Consider the following 19551-nt stretch of genomic DNA (forward strand, 5'->3'; position numbering starts at 1 on the left):
GGCCCCGCGATGCTCCCCGTGCCCCACGCGCTCCCCCAGCGTGGGAGGGAGCGGCGGCCGCGCGTCGAGGGGGCGCGCAGGCAGGACCCGAACCCGCGCGGCCAGCTCCGCCCCGCCTCAGGCCGCCTCCACGCTCCGGCCGACGCTGCAGCAGGTGTCAGCGGCCCCGCGCGCCCCGGCGCCCTCCCTCCCTCGCGGCCCGGCCCTCGCCGGAGGCCCTCAGTACCGGAGTTAGCGCGGCTCCGACGCCATCCCCGGGGCCAGCGGGCCCGCAGCCCAGGCCCTGCGGGACCCGCAACTTGCGCGGCGAGGACACCCGGCGCTGCAGGCGGCGGGCCGGGCCGGCAGGTGCCCGCGAGCTGCCCGCAGCCAACAGCGGCGCGCGCCCTCGCCCCGCCCCGCGCGCCCTCGCCCCGCCCCGCGCGCCCTCGCCCCGCCCCGCGCGCCCTCGCCCCGCCCCGCGCGCCCTCGCCCCGCCCCGCGCGCCCTCGCCCCGCCCCGCCCCCTGCCTGCGCAGGCTGCTCTTCCGCCCGGGCTGCCGCGCCCAGCCGGGGTGCCGCCGCTCCTCGAGCTCGACGCTCGTCCCGCTGCCCCTCCTCCGGCCCGCTCGCCCGCCCGCCACGGGCTTCGGAGCGGCGTTGCCGGACCTTTTCTCTCCCGAAGGGCAAGAGGAGCCTGTGGGGAGGCCTGAGGGGATTTTCATGCCCGCAGACCCCCCCGTGAACACCCATCAGGGGCTTCCTTACCTGGTCGGCTCCACCCGCGGCCATCTTGGAAGTGGGAAGCGCCCGGGAGGGGGAAGGGGCACGAGCGGGCAGCGACCAGGCGTGGGGAGCCGAGCAGCGGAGCGCATCGATGGGCGCCCCTGCCCCCGAGCAGGTGTGCGGGGGAGGAAGAGCCCGGACCCCACCTGGCCGCCTGCGAGAGACCAGGTGGGCAAGATCCGAGCTCGGGCCCGGGACGTACAGCCTCGGGAAGGTCGCTTTGAGGTCTTCCCTGCCGGGCCTTGGTCTCTTAATCTGTAGAACGGGCTTTTCTGTTAGTTGTCTTTTATCGAGCGGTTACGCAATGCATAGCGCCGTGCCTCCCCAGACTTGTCTGCACTTCAGCGTCTCCTGGGGATCTTTGAAAATTTCAAAGCCCAGGCCACGCCCCAGGCCAACTGAATCAGTCTCTGGAGGTAAGGTACAGTTTTGGAAGCTGTGTAATGTGCAGACAAGTTTAGGAGCCGCTGGCCTAGCGTTCATGTGCATTACTTCCTGTCAATATTGCAGAACCTCCAGAGACAAGGTCTGTGATCAAAACCGTCGTACAGAGTGGGAGATGAAGTCACTTACCCAAGGGTCAGGGCTGGTCAGTAGCTGAGAGGGGTCAGAAACCAGATGCCCCGCCCCAGACCGCCTTCCAGCATCATGGAAGGCCCTGAATAAGAAAGGTCTTGTTCGCTCGTTGTTGACCCCTACCTCATCCCCCTCCTAGAATGTACGCTCCCTGAGCCAAACCGGGCTTATCTTGTTTATTGGTATGTTCCCTGAGCCTGAAAGATTATGTTCTGAGGGCATCAAGGCAAGAGGAAAGACTCCAGTGGTTGGGAGCTGGAAGGCCTGGGTTCCAAGCTAGGATTGGCTCCTGCCAACCAGGACCCCTGAGGGCTGTCGCGGCCAGAGCTACCACAGAGGAAACCTCAGAGAGACAGCCAGCTACATCCAGCAGGGCCGTCGGGGACAGGAAGGGTGATCTCTCCATCACAGCGTCTGGAAGCATGCAACGGAAGATTAATTTGGGCTGTGGTCATTAGCGTTGGGCCGAAGAGCCCCTGACTTGTTTCTCCTGCCTGGGTCGTGGCTCTAATAACTCTTGGCGCCCATTATGATAGCAGGAGGGGTGAGAACTGTACAAAGGAAGTGTGTTACTAGAATACACTAACACCCTTCCCAGTGCTTCTGTTATGCCTAGAGCATAATGCAGGCTTTACAAATGCTTACATTTCTGGATGTCTTAAGGAAAACCAATAGCAGGCCTCTTTCAGCCCCGCCCCCCCAGTGTGCCCCCCTGAGCTTATTTTAAGGAAACAGGAAAGTACAGACTTGCTTCAGGCCTGACTTAATTAGCAATTTAATACATCAGATTAATAAATCTGCCTTTACAGTGTTCTTTGCGACTCCCCAAATCCCTTGGAGCCCTCATTGTCAGTCTTAGGGTTTTAAAACCCCACAATGACAGGAACCATTGTTCTACATCCAGAACCGAGGAAGCTTGTGGTCCGTGGATTTGCATTTGGCGCCCTCTGTCTGCCTTCTCCTCACCCTCTCACCACCCTGCTGCCTCCCTGGCTCCCGCCCCTCCCCCTGCCGCAGCCCAGAGCTCCCCACTGGAGCCCATCTGTCACTTAACACCCTCAGTGTGATTTGACCTATTTCTTACCCCTTGTCATCAGCACCCAGGAGTGTTCTAGATGAATCCTCATTGCAACTTCAGCCTAACGAAATTAAAAATACAGTGAACAAGATTAGCTGCGTGGCAGTGGGCACGCACGTCACCTCTCAGAACCTCAGCACCTCCCAGCCCCCGTCTCTGATATGGAGATGAGAACTGTATCAGGGTGGTCAGTGCCGTGTCCCCCTCTGCTGGCTCACTGCTGCCTGCCTGGGGGAAGCCATCCCGGCTCCCCTGTGCAGACCTAACCGCCAGGGTCCCAAACTGATTCTCACCTGGTCGTTCCTTTGGGGGCTGTAAAGCTGCCGCTTGATGTAGAGAAGCACCAGGCCTGCAGCTGCCTCACCTCAGTTCCAGGCACAGGACTGGTGGGTGGTGGCCTGGCCTGGGTCAGCCCTGAAGCCTTCCCTCCCTTCCCTTCCCCAACTTTCCCCATCTCAACAAGGCTCTGAGCATCTCCGCCTCCCGAACTGTGTGAGGATTAAATGTAAAACAACTGTCTGGGGAATTCCCTGGTGGTCCAGTGGTTAGGACTCCACGCTTTCACTGCCGAGGGCCTGGGGTTCAATCCCTGGTCGGGGAACTGAGATCCCACAAGCCACGCGGCACGACCAAAAAAGAAAAGAAAAAACCCAGCTGTCTGGTTCTGTCAGTTTCTGGCATATTTGGGGGAGCTCTTCCTAGCAATATAATGTAGAGAAAGTCAACCCGCCAAGGTGAGGAGAGATGCTAAGATTCTCCAGGGACCCCACGGAGGGACTTCTTCAAGCCTGACCTGTGAGCCTTCCCCAAGCTCACCAAGCAGGAGTGGGAAGCCCTTCCCAGGGTGACTGAGTCCCACAGAAGGCAGCCCTGAGCCCACTGTGTGCCGGCGCCCTGGGCTCCGGGAACAGCAGAGTGACTGATAGCCCACAGTTCCTGCGCCCACGGAGCCCCCGTCTCGAGGGGCAGACAGACGTGGCACCTCGCAAATGCACTCACATCCCCTCACCAGGACAATACGAACTCACCAGGGGCAGACCCCAGAAGGGTCACCAGCAGGGTGTCGGAGCTGGCGGGACCCTCTAGAGTCCTCAAGCCCACCCCTCTCATTATTCAGTGGGGAAAGTGAGGCCCAGAGACAGACGTGGGGAGGGGCCCAAGGTCAGGTGGGGAAGGGGGTGGGCACAGGACCTGGCCAGCAGCCTCTGCCCCACCAAGCCCCTGTGCACCTCTTCTCGGGAGATGTGGGGTTCTAGCCTCCCAAATGCATATTTTGCCCCCGACTCTTCCCCAGCCCCGGGAATGTGAGCTCCTTAAATATTTGTTGAATGCGTGAATAAACCTTTGTCATACCTGCACTCGCGTGAGCCCTCCCAGGTGCCCCATGCTGTGCTGGCTGTTTCACCCCATCACCACACCTACTGGCACGTTGACTCCTGCTTTACAGGTGGGGAAGCAGGCGTGGTGAGGTGAGGCCGCTCAGCTTGGCCCTCACAGCTTGCCCCCCACTGTCCAAAAGCTCCCGCCCACTCGCCATCCTCCCTCCCACCCTCGTTGCCCCCAGCTTCTGTTCAGGGCCACCGGGGGCCCAGGGTGGGAATGAAAGTACCGGCGGCGGTGGTCACACTTCACTTGTGAGTGTCAGCGGGCCGTCCCCACCAGGCAGAGGCAGATTGAGCAGCCATCATTTATTTCCAAGGAGCTTTCCGCTGGCCCAGGGGCTTTCAGAAATCCAGGAAAGCCCATCTTTTCTGTCTTCATTCCTTGGAATAAAGGAATTCACTGTGGAGATGGACGTTCTCGTTGTTAGGACACAAAGCCTGGAACTTGGGTTTGCCTTGTTGCTTCTGAAAATTGATCAAGAGGAGGAAAAAAAAACAAAGTCAAAAGTAGCCCAGGTAGCTGGAGGTAAGCCTTCCAGCAACCTCAGGCCCAGAGAAGATGGCCAGAGACACGGAGACGGAAAAGTGTCATAACAACCAGAGTAGTCACCACGAACCTCTGCAGTTTGCGGCAAAGAAGCAGCATCAGACCCTCACAACCAGACCATCAACTCGTATTCTACTCAGTTTTAACAAGGGCAGTTACCTGTTGCTTACCTGCAGAGGTGAAAATCAGTGAATTCAGGGAGGTGGAACTCCTAGAAGTATTACAGCACATTTATAAAAGGGAGAAGGCATGGCTCCAGCAAAAGAGAAAATTATAACACACTGAATCCTTTTCATCTAATAGTGCACTTGAAGGGAGCTGTCCTTATAAAAAAAAAAAATACCCCCAAAGTCAGGCAAAGACTGTTGTAAAAATATGCTCACTGAAGTGCTACTTACAACAGTGAAATGGATATGATGTGGACGTCCAGTCATGGGGGAAGCTTAACTAACTGGAGAGACTTCTATGCAGCCATTTAAAAAATCTTTAGGGCTTCCCTGGTGGCGCAGTGGTTAAGAATCCGCCTGCCAATGCAGGGAACACGGGTTTGAACCCTGGTCCGGGAAGATCCCACATACCGCGGAGCAGCTAAGCCCGTGCACCACAACTACTGAGCCCGTGCTCTAGAGCCCACGAGCCACAACTGCTGAGCCCACGTGCCACAATTACTGAAACCCACGCGCCTAGAGCCGGTGCTCCACAACAAGAGAAGCCACCACAATGAGAAGCCCGCGCACCTCAAGGAAGAGTAGCCCCTGCTCACCGCAACTAGAGAAAACCCACACGCAGCAACAAAGACCCAATGCAGCCAAAATTTAATTAATTAATTTTTAAAAATCTTCAAGTAGTTTATTATAGCAAAGAGGAAATGCATAAGTTGTAAGAGTGATACTGAATTTTAAATAAAACATAATCATAGAATATGGAATGTCATCCACAGAAACAAACAGGTAGAAACACTCAAATGATATCAGAACACACATGATTACCTTCTGATTATGTATTTTGAAACTTTTAGATTTCCCGCAACAAACGAATGCTCTATTTATATATATATATTTTTTTGGCCACGCCACGTGGCTTGTGGGATCTTAGTTCCCTGACCAGGGGTCGAACCCATGCCCCCTGCAGTGGAAGCGCAGAGTCCTAGCCACTGGCCGTCAGGAAATTCCCCTGGAATATTATTATTCTATTTATAATGTAATAATATTATTATTATATTATTATTACTATATTATAATAGTAATATTACTATTATAATATTCTATTTATAATAATATTTAAATATTATTCTATTTATAATGAGATGTGTTAAGATGCTGACTGATGGGTAACCGACAATATTCAAGAGGCACAGTAACCTGAGGCCGTCGGATGAGGGCTCTGCACCCTGTCCCTTCTCATCAAAGCACGACAAGTCCTGTCACCATTTTGTCAGTGGGAACACGCGTGCTCCAGGGGGTTAGGTAATGAATGCAGAGCCAAACACACTTGCTGTGACGGGAGTGCTGACCACAGAGCCCTGTGACTACGGTCTGTGTGTTCTACCGTCTGTAACAGCGTCTCTAGCTGCCCTAGCAGCCCCATGATGCTGTATTGTTGCCCCATTTTACTGGGGACACTTGAACCAGTGGGGTCTGGTGCCCAAATCAAAGGTCACTAATTCTCAGAGCATCCCAAGTAATTGCTTGGAGGAAGTAAGTTATAATGAAACCAACAGACCCTGCAAAGTATGGAATGCACAACCTGGCGCTGGTGGGTGGCGTGGGGGGGGAGGTGTGGTGCAGGGGACCCCCTGTGGCTTGCGGCTCACTGATGCTTAAGAGGAGCCCAGGGCTGGAGGCCGTAAGGCTCTAGGTACTAAGAAACCACAGAAAGCACGTGGGGGTGGGGCTCTGCGTTACAGCACACCACAGTGGAATTTTCCAAATAGCCTTGTTTTTTAAAGGCATCGCCCCGTTGCCTTCTGCTGCCGCCACCCTCAGAAAGCGAAACCCGATTTAGAAGCTGCGGGATCAGGTCTCACGTGGGAGCCACGTGAGATGGGTGCAGAGGGCAGAGGTGGCAGGGGATGCAGATGCTTCTCACGCCCGATCATCCCTTGCGGGAAACTCTCCCGCCCCTTCCACGCGTGCGGCTCCCCGGAAGCACCTCGAACTCTGTCAAGTCCTCCCCTTTGCACCTGCTCTGCCCTCGGCCTGGACCTCCTGGGATTCCCTTCTCCTCTACTTCCTAGTCCCCTCTGGTGTGTGGCTCAGAATGGTACCCCAGGTGCTCTGACCCTCGGAACGGCATCCCCGACTCTTACCCAACTCCCACCCGAGGCCGTGCAGGGCTCCAGCAGCCCCTGGGCCACCTCCCAGATGCCTTACCATCTTGTCTGGTCTCTGTGCAGTCCCCAGGTCCCCAGCGGGTAGTCAGGGCCCACACGGAGGAGAGGGGAAGAGCGTAGCCTGCCTGAGCCCTGCGCAGTGTGTGTCTACCGTCTTCGTCCTCGCAGTCGCCCATGTTGCCGAGAAGAACTGAGGCTCACGCGGGGGAACGTTCCGTGCCCACGGCCCCATAGCTGCGAAGGACACAGGCAGGATTGGCAACCAGGCCGTCTGGCTCCAGGTAACATACAGTGTGGTGCTTGTTTGGTGGTGACAGACGGGACACCTGGGGTGAGGCCCTGCCCATGCCACACTCTCCCCACCCCTGCTTCCCCACTGCCCCTCCACAAGGGACCCCATTTTCTTCCAGCCCCTGAGAAGCAGTTGACGATAGTAGAGAACATGAGCTTTCACGTCAGGCAGATCTGGGCTGGAATCCCAACTCTGGTGTTTACTGTGTGACTTTGGGCAAGTTACTTAACCTCTCTGAGCCTCGGTTTCCTCTTTCAGAGGAAGGGGTGTCCCACATACCTCAGGTGGGGGAGGGGTTTAATGCGTGTTGTCTTTCTTCCTGGCGCATCTACCCGCCCTGACCTAGCGACTTCAACCTTTCCCTTTGCTCCTCCATCCTAAGCCAACCTTAGATATTGTCCACCTTAGAGGAACCTTCTCGGATGCACTCCATGTTCCTCTTCTTGCCAAGCCTCAGCCCCTATTTTCTCCTAACTCATCCACCCACCAACCAACAGCTCCTGAGACACACACACACACACAGAGTTGGGCCCAGCTCCCTCCTGGCTACAGAAGTTGGCTTCCTAAATGTCCCAGCACCCAGTCCAGCCGCTGTCCTTCCTCCGCCCTGCACCTGGAGTGGAGGATGTTCTTAGCTCTCACAAAAACACCCCTGGCGGCTCCTTGCCCTTCCCCCTCCAGAGCAGCCGCCCCTCCTCTTTGGGGAGGGAGCAGGCCTCAGCCTGCCCACCCCTGGGTCTCTGCCCTGAGGGGCCTCACACAAGCCCCAGGCCGGCTGACCTTCCTCCCCCCCCCACCAAGTGTCACCCATCAGGAGACCTTCCCTCCCGCTGCCACTCCACCCCCAACCCCCAGATACTGTAGGCACCCTCTCTGCACCAGGCTCCGATGCCCAGCTGATACCCGGTGCGCGCCTGAACGAGGTCCACCTCTGCCCTTCAAGGTCTCAGAAGTCTCCAGGAAAAGCCTTGAGATTCTGCCGGGTCGCGCTGATTCTCTGAGCACTGGCTGCCCACTCCCTCCTACGGAGGGTGAGCTCATGGCTGGGAGACAGTTGGCCGCAAGGCTTTTGTTCTTGTTTGAATCTGGGCGGGGGGACTTCCCAAGGACAGGCCTGCAGAGGTGAAGGTGAGGGTGTGTGGGCCCGAGAGGAGCAGCGTAGCAGCCAGGGTGACAAGTAGACAGAGGGGGGCGGATCCACCTCCAAACTGCTGCCTCTTCATTTGCACCCACCCCCCCTACAGCCACTAGGCCACCAGCCCTGATCTCTCCAGGACCCCCTCCCAGATCCGGCCCCAGCCTAACTTTGCAGCCTCGCCGCCTCCTTCCCATCCAGACTGGCGTTTTCCAGACACCTCACAATCCTGGCTGCACAGAGTCCGCCTTTGCTTGTCCTGTTCCTTCTGCCTGGACCCCCTCCTGCCTTCTCCAGCCATCACAACCCTGGTCCCCTTGGCCACGTGCCACCCCCAGGTCCCACACCTGGCAGAGCTGGCCACGCCCTCCTGAGAGGCCCGGGAGCCCCTTGCTCATCCCCGTGGCCCTCCGTGCTGGGCACGTGGCAGGTGAACCAGATTCTCCAAGGGGGTGGCAGCTGCCGGATTAGGGGTCTCCCAACCCCACGCAGCCTGGCCTGGGACGCGCTCAGCATCAACACCCGCCTGATGGTCCAGCCCTCCTCCTGCCCTGCGGGGGTGGGGCTGGGCTTGGGGGAAGAGCTGCCCCTAAACTCTAAAATGGGCCAAGATATCGGCCAAGAGCCACAGGTGAGGTGTGCTGTCTGGAGCCGCAGGGAGACCAGGCCGAGCACCCTGGCCTCTGGTTTTCTCCTGGAGATCCCTCTCTGGGCCCTCTTGACATAGCCTCAGATCCTGGTCAGTGGCCTCTAGAATTGTCTGTCCACCTGCCTCCCCATTAGGCTGTGAGCCTAACCCTGGCACACAGGAAGTGCTCAGGACGGTTTGAGGATGGCTGTTCCAGGCATCAGGGTCCCCCCTCCAGGCATCCCCAATCCCAGTGGGCCCAGCCCTCCGGGGAGATCCAGGCTTCACCCAACAAGCACAACCACTCCCTGGGTGGGACGTCCAGAAAAGATGGGCCTGGGGCTGCCCAGAGGCGCTGAGCAGAGCTGGGTTTGGGCTTCAGGGGCGAGAAAGAAAAAGCTGGTCACTCCCCCAGGGTCCACCAGGCTCCGGGCGCCTTCCCTGGGGCCTCTTCGCATGCAGGGCCAGTCCCCATTTTCCTGTCCCCAACTCCAGCTCCTCCCCTGGGCCCATGCTAGGCTCAGCTGCCTCCTGTCCCAGAAGGAGACAAACCTCTTCCGAGGCCTGCTCCCAGCTGCCGCTACCTCTTGCCAAACCTGCGCAGCTGAGCTTCCAGAAAGAGCGATCCGCACACTCGGGTCCACACTGCCTCACACCCTCTCACTGCCTTGACATGCAGGGCCGGGCCGCCCTGCTCTGCCCGCCTCTGCTCCCCCAGCACATGGCGGCGGTTGGAGACACCCGTCTGGCACTGGCTTGTCTTGACTTTGCCCTTCTCTGAGCCTCGGTTTCCTCATCTGTAAAATGCGGATGACCGTCGCCACCTCCCTGGGCTCTTGGGAGCCCGTGGGGAGGTGCATCCCTGGGGAGAGGCGGGGCTGCAGTGGCAGGTGGGGTTCTGCGTGGAAGGGGCAGGCGTAGCACCACCTAGAGGAGGTGAGCGGGGGTGTGCCAGGGAGCCCTGAGCCGGGCCCACGTTCTGGGAGACACAGAGCCTCCCTCAGCGCCCCATCGAGGCTCCCGGCAGATGTCTACATTGGAGACATAGGAGGGGCCCAAGAAGCCGCCCTGAGCCCCTCCAGAGGCCTATGCAGGGAGACCACGTGGGGTCAGGAAAGAGACCCAAGCCAGGAGACTGGGGTCGGCACCCCATCCCAGTGTGACAATGGGGCGGCATATTTAACATGCCTGAACTTCAGTCTCCTCATCTGTGAAATGGGCACATCAGGAGGTGTGCGGTTTATCCAAGGCACAGAGTGTGTGGCACAGACAGAGCTCTAACGTGTGTGTGGAGTGAGACAAGCTAGAATTTCACAAGGATGATTTTAGATGTACAGGGATTAGCACTTGCATTTTTATGTGTTTTCCATATTAGAGGAAGGGACTTCCCTGGCGGTCCAGTGGTTAAGACTGAGTTTCCACTGCAGGGGGCGCACGTTCGATCCCTGGTTGTTGAAGTAAGATCCTGCGTGCCATGCAGTGCAGAGAAAAAAAAAAAAAGATATTAGAGGGAAAGGCTGGCCTTCCGTTTGCAGAAGATATAAAGCATCTTCGCAGAGACCCTGAGTGGCCCTCGAAGGGGCGAGGGCCCAGGTAGTTTGGGTTCCTGTTCGTTAACTGGCTGGTGGTGTGATTTTTACCCTAGGTACTTTTTACAGGTTAAAAAAAAAAAAAGGATCTTTTATCATTACTAAAATATTTACCAAATTATCTCGTGCGTGCCAGGTCATGTGGTAAAAGCTAGGACCCAGAAATGATTCAGAAACAATCTCTTCTCAGTTTATAGAGGAGACGTGTAAAACGATATTTTATTTTTTTCAAACTTTTACTTTAGCTCCATGTGAGAGTAATAGCCACCGTGGAAAATTTGGTGAATGCAGATGAGTCCACAGAAGAAAATACACGGTGCCTGCCACCCTCCCTTCCAGAGAGAGCCACTGGCATGTGAGCCACTCAGACGTCCCCTTTGTCTTCTTTCCCTACGGACTACCCTCTGAGTAACCGTCAGCCCCGATGCGGTCCTTCTCTGCTGCTTATTCGGTGCAAGCCGCCTCTGTGAGCTGCACCTTCCTCGTCTCTGAAATAGAGCTTAAAACGCGTTCCCTCCCCCGTGGGACAGTGTGAAGCCGAGTGCAGCAGTGAATGTGGAGTGGTGTAGCCGGCGGGGTGGCAGGTGCTTGGTAGACAGCGGCTACCAAGGGAAGCCCGAGAAGCGGGCTACCAAGGGAAGCAGAAGAAGCCCACTGTGCCACCAGGGAAGCCCGAGAGCCATTTTTATTGTGGAAAATTTCAAACATACACACAGTGAACCGTAGAGTGATCCCCTAGGTACCCATCTCAACACTGGTTATATTCTGCTCTTCCTGTCACCACCCCATATTCTTGTTGTTTTTATTTTTCCTGGATTCACTTAGAGTGTATCTTAGATATATCAGAACCCATGAAAATACTTCAGCTTGTTCCATGCACATCTTTAGTAGTAAGGTTTTTTTTTTTTTTTTGAGGCATAATCATAATATCGTCAGATACCTATAAAATTAACAATAATTCCTCAATGTTTTATAATTCCCCAATTATCTCTAAAAATGTCTTCTTATAGTTTGTTCAAATCAGATTCTGGGAAATTCCCTGGCAGTCCAATGGTTAGAACTCTGCGCTTCCACTGCAGGGGGCACGGGTTCGATCCCTGGTCGGGGAATTAAGGTTCTAAATCAGGTTCCAAAAGCAACATACTGCACTTGGTAGATGGGTCATTACGTCTCTTTTAGTCTGAAATAGTTCTCCCTTGGTTTGTTTTTCCTACGCGATATATTTGATGACATTGCGTTATTTGTCTTGTGGAATTTTCTGAATTATGGATTCAGAGGACTGTACATTTGTGGTGGTGTTGAACAAGCTCCTCTAGCCCCAGTATTTCCTATAAACTCAGTTTCATCCCAAGCAGCGGTCCTCAATTTTGCCCCCAAGGAACATTTTGCAGTATCCTCTGAAGAGAGTCCCTTAGGAGGCACTGCGCTGGGGATGGGAGTGGGACCAGTAGAGTGGTCTGCATCTAGGGGTCACTCCCAGCATCCACGCATGTGTACTTCCTACATGTCCCATCAGGAGTGGACAGCTTCTCCCACTCTTAGCAACATCGCCTTGGACTAGGGGGTCCCGGTGCTGTCAGCACATCACCTGATGATTCCGCAGCCATTCATAATCATGGTCTAGATCAACCATTCGGGTTGAGGGATGGTGAGACCTATTTTTTTTTTAGTGTAATGCAATTATGACTTTAATACTTTCTCACATACTGTTTACAAAGGGCTTTCCCATCCAGGATCGAATAACCAAACTCACAGCTATGCTGGAGGCGGGTCCAATAATCTTCCTCTTTTTTTGTAAATTGATTTTTACTGGAGAATAATGTACAGTGTTGTGTTAGTTTCTGCTGTACAGCAAAGTGAATCAGTTATACATATACATATATCCACTCTTGTTTAGATTTTTTTCCCATATAAGTCATTACAGAGTATCAACTAGAGTTCCCTGTGCTACACAGTAGGTTTTTTAAAAAATTAATTAATTAATTATTACCTTTTTTTTGGCTGCGTTGGGTCTTTGTTTCTGCACATGGGCTTTCTCCAGTTGCGCCGAGCGGGGGCTACTCTTGGTTGCGGTGCACGGGCTTCTCATTGCAGTGGCTTCTCTTGTTGCGGAGCACGGGCTCTAGGCACATGGGCTTCAGTAGTTGTGGCACGTGGGCTCAGTAGTTGTGCCTCGCGGGCTCTAGAGCGCAGGCTCAGTAGTTGTGGCACACGGGCTTAGCTGCTCCGCGGCATGTGGGATCTTCCCGGACCAGAGCTCGAACCCGTGTCCCCTGCACTGGCAGGCGATTCTTAACCACTGTGCCCCCAGGGAAGCCCTATACCGTAGGTTCTTATTAGTTATCTATTTTATACATAGTAGTGTGTCTAAGTCAATCCCAATCACCCCATTTATCGATAATCTTCTGATAATTTTCTCCAGACAAGGAGGCTGAGATCAGAGAAGGGAAGGGGCACAAGACCCCACAGCTCAAAAGGAGAAGCAGGCCAGGCCTGGGCAGGGCCGCCGCCCAGAGCTCCATTCACTGGAGGATGCTGAGCTCATGCAGCTGCAGAGAAGGGAGGAAAGGCCCTGTGATCTTCTTTTAAGAGCTACAAAAGTTCTAAAGCGTTCTCTGCTGTGCATCAGCTGTTTCTAGCATCCCTCTCCAACCTCAGAGACCACTGCTCACCCATGACACAAAGGGGGGCCCGGCTCACACCCCTTCAGGCCTCCTGCCACCTCCAGCATGAGACCCAAACCCTCTCAAGCCCCTCCCACATCTGTCTTCCCATCTTTTCCCACATCACGGTCCCCACCCCAGCCAAACCCAACTGGGACACCGAACTCGGATTCTGATGCACTAACAGGAGACTTCTGCTACGGCTTGACCAGCTGCTCTCGGTGGGCACTAAGGAGGCGGTTAACCCCTGTCCAGCACCCATGTGTGCAGGCACGTTATTGCTTTTAACACTGGGGAGTGGGTTTCACCTTTTCAGCTTTCACATGAGAAAACCGAGGCTTGGAGAGGGTGACCGGCTTGCCAAAGGGGGCCGGAGCTCATGAGGAGCCATGCAGGACGGCCTCGGCCCGGGCTTCTTCCAGGTGGCCCCAGGCAGCCACCTCCACGGGGCTGGGAAAAGGTGGGCCCCAGAAAGTGTGGTGGAGAGCTCCACTCCACACGCCGTCGGAGCTCCCCGTGCCGGGCCTTGGTCTCCTGTGCTTTCTGTCATCTGCAGCGCACTGGAGAGCGGTCACTGCCAGGAAGGAAACCACGCTGTTCACGGCCAATCTGCAGAGTGACAGGGTGGAAACGGACCCCAGTATGTTTCTTCCAGATGAAACGGGTAACTCATTCCACAGGAAGGGCCGCGTGTATGCCCTTGGAGTGTGTGAAATTGACGACTGCACCGCCTTCCTCCCCCTGCCCTGCCCAGGGATATCACATGGCCTTGTCAAGGCCACTCAGCTGTTCAGGGCAGAGCTGGGCCCCGCATACGTCACCCTGCACCCCTGGCCTGCTGACTTCCGAGGCCCCTGAGTGGGGCGGGGCTATCTGGGGGCAAGATAAGAAGAGCCAGCCTTCTAAGGAAGGGGGCTGCCTGGGCTCGGGGGGCTTCACCGCTTTCCTTCAAACTGCTGAAAACTTCAGAGGGCCAGAGCTCAGGCAGGCGGCAGAGACCCTCCGAAGTTTATCGAGGAGAGACGAAAGAGGAAATTGTGGTATCTTTATCACCAGACAGCTAGGGCTGAGGGAGGTTTACTGACTTAGAAAAATAAAATTCATACCATTGTTATAAAGCAGAAACTAACACACCATTGTAAAGCAATTATACTCCAATAAAGATGTTAAAAAAAAAAGATTCATACCAACATCAGGTTGAGGGCCTGGCACATTAGTAGGCTCTTAACATGTGTTTGTTGAATGAATGAATGTTTCCAAACCCTATTTTTTGCGACCAAGGCCCAGAGACCTCCTTTTCTTCCCAATTAGTAGCTTAATGCCAACATGAAGACACGCTGGCCCCCAAAAGGCCCCAAACTGCTGTCCCTACTTCCACGTGACGGCTCAGTAAGGTCAAGGTGCAGACTCCAAGGCTCCACTGTTCTCCAACCTCGTCCAGGTAACAAAACACCCTCCCAGCACAGTGGCACCAAGCCTGGGAGAAGCGTTTCTGAGCGGGGGACCCGAGTTCAGCATGAGGACATGACCCAGAGGCTCAGGTCTCCCCACTTCCTCCCAAGCTCAGGAGGGGGATGCCCAGTGGGGGAGTGGGCCTGGGGAAGTGAGGGTCCCAGGAGACCACCTGAGACCCTACCAACAGCTGCTGGCAGAGAGGCCAGGCTCACCCAGCACCCCCGGTAGGGCCTTACTGGGGGGAGGTGGGGCTGCCAGCGGGACTGAGTGCCAGGCAATTTCAGGCTCCCAAGGCTGGGGCACGGAGACAGGCCCAGGTGAGTGTGAGGGGTGGTGACCAGAGCAGTGCAGCACCGCTGCTAAGAGCCAGGGCCCACCACTGTGAGTGTGCCTCCCGAAGGGTCCCCAACCTCTCTGAGTAGTCCTGGGGTCTGCGAGCGATCGCTGCAGGCTACAGGGACGCCAGGGGCGCACGCGAGCCCAGAGGGGGAGCCGCGGAGGGGGCTGCTGCCTATCGCTGGCTCGCAGCTTCCGGTGTGTGGGAGGACGCCGTGGTCACACCTGACATCTGTGACCGGCAGGAACTGGGTCCTGAGCAGGGCCACAGGAGTTGCCCCCGGGGCTGGGAGGAGAAGAGCTGAGAGTCAGGCCCAGAGGGGCCAGGATGTGCTCGAGGCCCTCAGTGAGCCTGGGGTTTTCGGCACAGGGTCCAGGGTCCCTCTTCGGTAAAGGGGGGAAGCGCCCTGAAGCTGGCTTCCCAGCTGTCGCCCTGGGGCTCGCGGCCTGCGGCCCCCAGGCCTCCGTGTGTCCTCGAGGGGACCCCGAGCCCGCGGTGCTGCAGTCAGCCCAGGCTCCTCCGGGGGCTCTTCCCTCTGCCGAGGGTCTGACGGTGCAGGGGCAGGGGCGCGGGAGCATGGAGGCCACACGGCGGTAGGCTGCCCGACCTGGGAGTGACAGCCCAGGCCTGCTCACCCCGGCTGGCGGTGCTCCTGGCCGGGCCCCTGGACTTCCCGAGCGAGGGAACGGAGGGGGCGGGCCCGTGGCAGGTCTGCTCTGGCCACGGCGGCGGGTCAGAGCAGGAGCTCCTGACGCGGGCCTGGTCTCCTCCACCCGTCCCAGACCCGGGCGCGTCCCAGACCCGCGCACTGGCTCGGGGACAGAGAGAAGCGCATGCGTGCGAGGGGAGGGGAGGCAGCTTTACCTGCCCTTCACCAGTTGGCGGAGAGTGACCAGCTCAGGGTCACACGGCTGGCCGAGGTCACTTCGCACCTCCTCAGGTGGGCAACAAGAAGCGGGGAAGGGGCTTCCCTGGTGGCGCAGTGGTTGAGAGTCCGCCTGCCGATGCAGGAGACACGGGTTCGTGCCCCGGTCCGGGAGGATCCCACATGCCGCGGAGCGGCTGGGCCCGTGAGCCATGGCCGCTGAGCCTGCGCTCCGCAACCGGAGAAGCCACAGCAGTGAGAGGCCCGTGTACCGCCAAAAAAAAAAAAAAAAAAAGCAGCAGGGAGGAAGGGGCCCAGCTCAGGTAGGCCGGCCTCTTCCTTTGAGAGGCCCAGCAGTCAGCGTGCCCTCCTCTGCCCCCTCCCCAGTCCCCCTCTGCGACCGAGGCTGGGGTTCAGGGGAGCCAGGGCCTGTTGGGATGGCAGGCCAGAGGGTGGGGCCTCCTCTGTCCCTCCCACACAGGCCTCCCCAGCTCTGGGTCCCCTGGACTGTGACATGAAGTGGCCAGCCCAGTGTGAGCTGCAGCCGGCCACGTGCCTGTCCCCCAGGGAGACAAGTGTTGGCCGGGTCCCAGCTGCTGCTTTGCCGCAGGGTCAGGGCCCTCCTGCCATCCTGGCTCCACTCCGATGGGCACACTTGGTTCTGCTGCGGCCCCGGCCCCCACCAGGAGGGACAGTGTGATCTCGTGAGGGTGACCGGGTAGGACTGAGCAGGCCACCTGATGGCCACGTGACCGCGGTGAGCGCCCAGGGCCACAGGCCTCTGCAGGGCCTGACCCTGAGCCCAGGGCTTTGCTGCCACTGGCTGGAGGGAGGGGAGGGGAAGAAGCGAGGGGCAGCCTGCAGAAGCTGTGATCTTCCTGAGCCACAGGGCTGGGCACGGCGGCTTCCGGGAGGGGTCTTGACGCTCACTCTAGCCCGTGCGGCTGCGCTGTTTCATCTTTACAGCCAACCCTGACGAGAGGTCCTGTCGTGATCTCCACTGACAGCCGAGGACACCGGGGCTTGGACACTCGCCCAGGAGCGCACGGCCAGCGGGTGGCAGAGCCAGGAGTCACCCTCCCCCCCCCCCGGCATCCTGTCTCAGTCTGGACTCCTGGAGATGACGCCCTTACGATTACGTAACTCACGAGGACTAGAAAGAGACGGAGGGGCAGAGGCGGCTGCTCAACACCTCCCCTCCCCCCCCAAGCACACTTTTCATAGTGGCATTTTGGCCAGATGGAGGCTTTGGGATGGGCTCCACCGTTCACGAGGCGTGAGACCTAGGCGGGTGGTTACCTTCCCCCCGTGTATGCTTTCTCAGCCGTAAAGGGGGCCAGTTGTACCTACCCCACGGCGTTGAGAATGAACACTGAACACTGTCTGCGAGAACGCCCGGCACGTGCTCGGCTGGTACTGGTGACGCCGACCCCGCCCGCGTGTCAGGAGCTGCTGTCAGTTCACTGAGGGAACTGTCCCCGAAAAATGCTGTCAACTACCCGCCAGCGACGGAAGGCCAGCGGCGGGCTCCGAAGCAGAGGCTCGGGTGCTGCTCTCCGTGCTGGCAACAGCCCAGCCTGGGAGGCCGTCCACCAGCTGCTCCCGAGGGAAACGGGGGCGGGGCCCTCCTGCTCCTCGACCGCTGTGCAGCCGCCAGCCTCCCAGGCCTGGTCACAGTCACTTCACCCACGGGCCCAGGGCCGCCGGGACGGCGTCTGCAGTGGCAGAAGGGGCAAGGCCGGCACCTCAGGGACATCTAAGCAGGGGCCTTCACGCCCCTCCCTTCGCTGTTCACTGGGCTGTGACACCACGGTTCCTGGGGACAGTAACAGGCCAGGGCCCCGCCCCCAGCTGCTGTGCACAGGGCAGCCCCGTTTCAGTCCAGCTCGACACCCCACCCTGCTTCTGCGGGTGAGGGCACTTGTGAAGCAGTTACGCTCGCAGGTCTTCAAAGAGCCACGACGACAGTAGGGCCAATGGTCGCCGTGGCCACGAGGCGCACCCCCGTGCAAGGAGCTGGCGGACGGGAGAGGTCCTGGACGCGGCAGCGGAGGGCACGCTCCTGTGACGTCTCCTGTCGCGCCCGCACACGGGGCCGCCCCGCCAGCCTCCGGCCCTGCCTCAGTGCCTCCGGCAGGGCGGCCGGCTGCCACCACACCGCCCAGCTGGGCGCCGCGGCCAGACCAAGGAAGACATAGTTCGGCCAGTTCAGCCAGGGAGGATGCAGACGCATCCCGGGATGGCGCCCACCCGCTGCTCAGCCACGAGAGAACGGTCGGGGGCTTGCTGGGCACGAGGCACTGCTTTAGGTACTCAGCCCTGGGGTTCCCTTTACAGATGTCACCTCCAGTCGGGTTGGGGAAGGATTTCACAGACAACGGTGCTGAGGCAGCCGCTCAGCTAGCTGGGAAAAGTGAAGCTGACTCCTTCAGCTTTGGTCCTCGTCTGCAAGATGCACGCTCCAGAGATTTGCTCTACCTAACGCGGGAGAATATTTTTTCACTCTTAAGATGGAGAAGGCATTTTAAAAACGTGCCTACACATCCTAGAAACCAGAAAAAAGAGATGGGTAGAACACAATTCGAATCCTCCTGTAGAAACCCACCTCTCCTCCGTGCTGTCGAGAGGCAAGTGCTCAGCTTAAGGACGGTTGAAAAAAAGGAGGTCTAAGCTTTCTGAGGTTGACCGTGGGTAACTGAAACCCTGGAAAGTAAATCCACGGTAAGGGTGGGCAGCTGTACATGAATTTATACATGTGATAAAATGACAGAATTATACATACATATCTCATCAACACATATTTCCTGAGTTTGATATTGTACAGTAGTTCTAGAAGATGTAGACATGGGGTAAACAGTGAAGGGTTCATGAGCCCTCTCTGTACTATCTTTGAAATTTCCTGTGAATCCGTAATTATTTTGAAATAAACTATTTTTAAAAGTCAAAAAAAAAAAAAAGAAAAGAAAGGATGTCTAAGCTCATGCACAGGTCTAAAGGACCTTGTGTCAGTGTGACGTGGGTGACACCACAGCACCAGCAGCAGGCATCCCACGGGCTGGAACTGCCCTTCCGCAGCCATCGTCCAAGGAGACCCATGTTTAAGGACATCCACAGAAATGCTATTTAGAATACTGAACAAACACGAAAGGAACATTCTAAATGTTGATCCATGGACTTCCCTGGTGGCGCAGTGGTTAAGAATCCGCCTGCCAGTGCGGGGGACACGGGTTCGATCCCCAGTCAGGGAAGATCCCACATGCCGCGGAGCAACTAAGCCCGTGTGCCACAACTACTGAGCCTGTGACCTAGAGCCCGTGAGCCACAACTACTGAGCCCACATGCCGGAACTACTGAAGCCCACGTGCTCTAGGGGCCACGTGCCTCAACTACTGAAGCCCATATGCCTAGAGCCCGCGCTCCACAACAAGAGAAGCCACCGCAACAAAAAGCCTGCACACCGCAACGAAGAGTAGCCCCCGCTCGCCACAACTACAGAAAAGCCCCTGCGCAGCAACGAAGACCCAGCACAGCCAAAAAAAACAATTGATCCACAAGGAACCTGTTAAATTCATATAATAGAATCATACAGCTATAAAAATGACGCAGATCTATCATTACTGACATGAAAAGATGTCTGAGAAAAAAACCTGTTTCTGAAGTCACAGAAGAGCAGGTATAGTACAACCCTTTAATGTAAATTTCTCTCTCTCTATATATATATATCCATATATACATTCAGCTGTCTAGAATGGTGTTTTGCACAAATGTTAGAAGCTACCCTCTCAGGGTGATGGAGGTACAGATGAATATTCCTGTATACTTCTTTAATAATACATTGATTTCTTTCTTACAGTGTACAGTGATCATGTTAATATACATACATGGAATTTTTTTTTTTCTTCAGAACA

At 56.7% G+C, this 19551-nt stretch overlaps 1 protein-coding gene and 1 long non-coding RNA gene across 3 annotated transcripts in view; one reads left to right on the forward strand and one right to left on the reverse strand.

Annotated features, from left to right (window-relative positions):
* TBC1D14 (TBC1 domain family member 14) overlaps positions 1-880 on the reverse strand; it is a 104894-nt gene extending 104014 nt beyond the window's left edge. Inside the window, exon 1 of the mRNA XM_030876866.3 lies at positions 747-880. The gene's annotated coding sequence lies outside the window, so the exon portion shown is untranslated. The remainder of the gene's footprint in view (positions 1-746) is intronic.
* Positions 567-14138, forward strand: LOC115863717 (uncharacterized). Of its 2 annotated transcripts, none has more exons than XR_004043638.2 (3): positions 567-932; positions 6743-6960; positions 10569-14138. It is a non-coding gene; the product is annotated as an uncharacterized lncRNA (long non-coding RNA). The 2 variants fall into 2 exon arrangements; XR_009563916.1 differs by lacking the exon at positions 567-932 and adding an exon at positions 6117-6592.
* Positions 14139-19551: the final 5413 nt, after the last annotated feature.

This window comes from Globicephala melas, chromosome 5, assembly GCF_963455315.2.
Source record: "Globicephala melas chromosome 5, mGloMel1.2, whole genome shotgun sequence".
NCBI lineage: Eukaryota > Metazoa > Chordata > Mammalia > Artiodactyla > Delphinidae > Globicephala > Globicephala melas.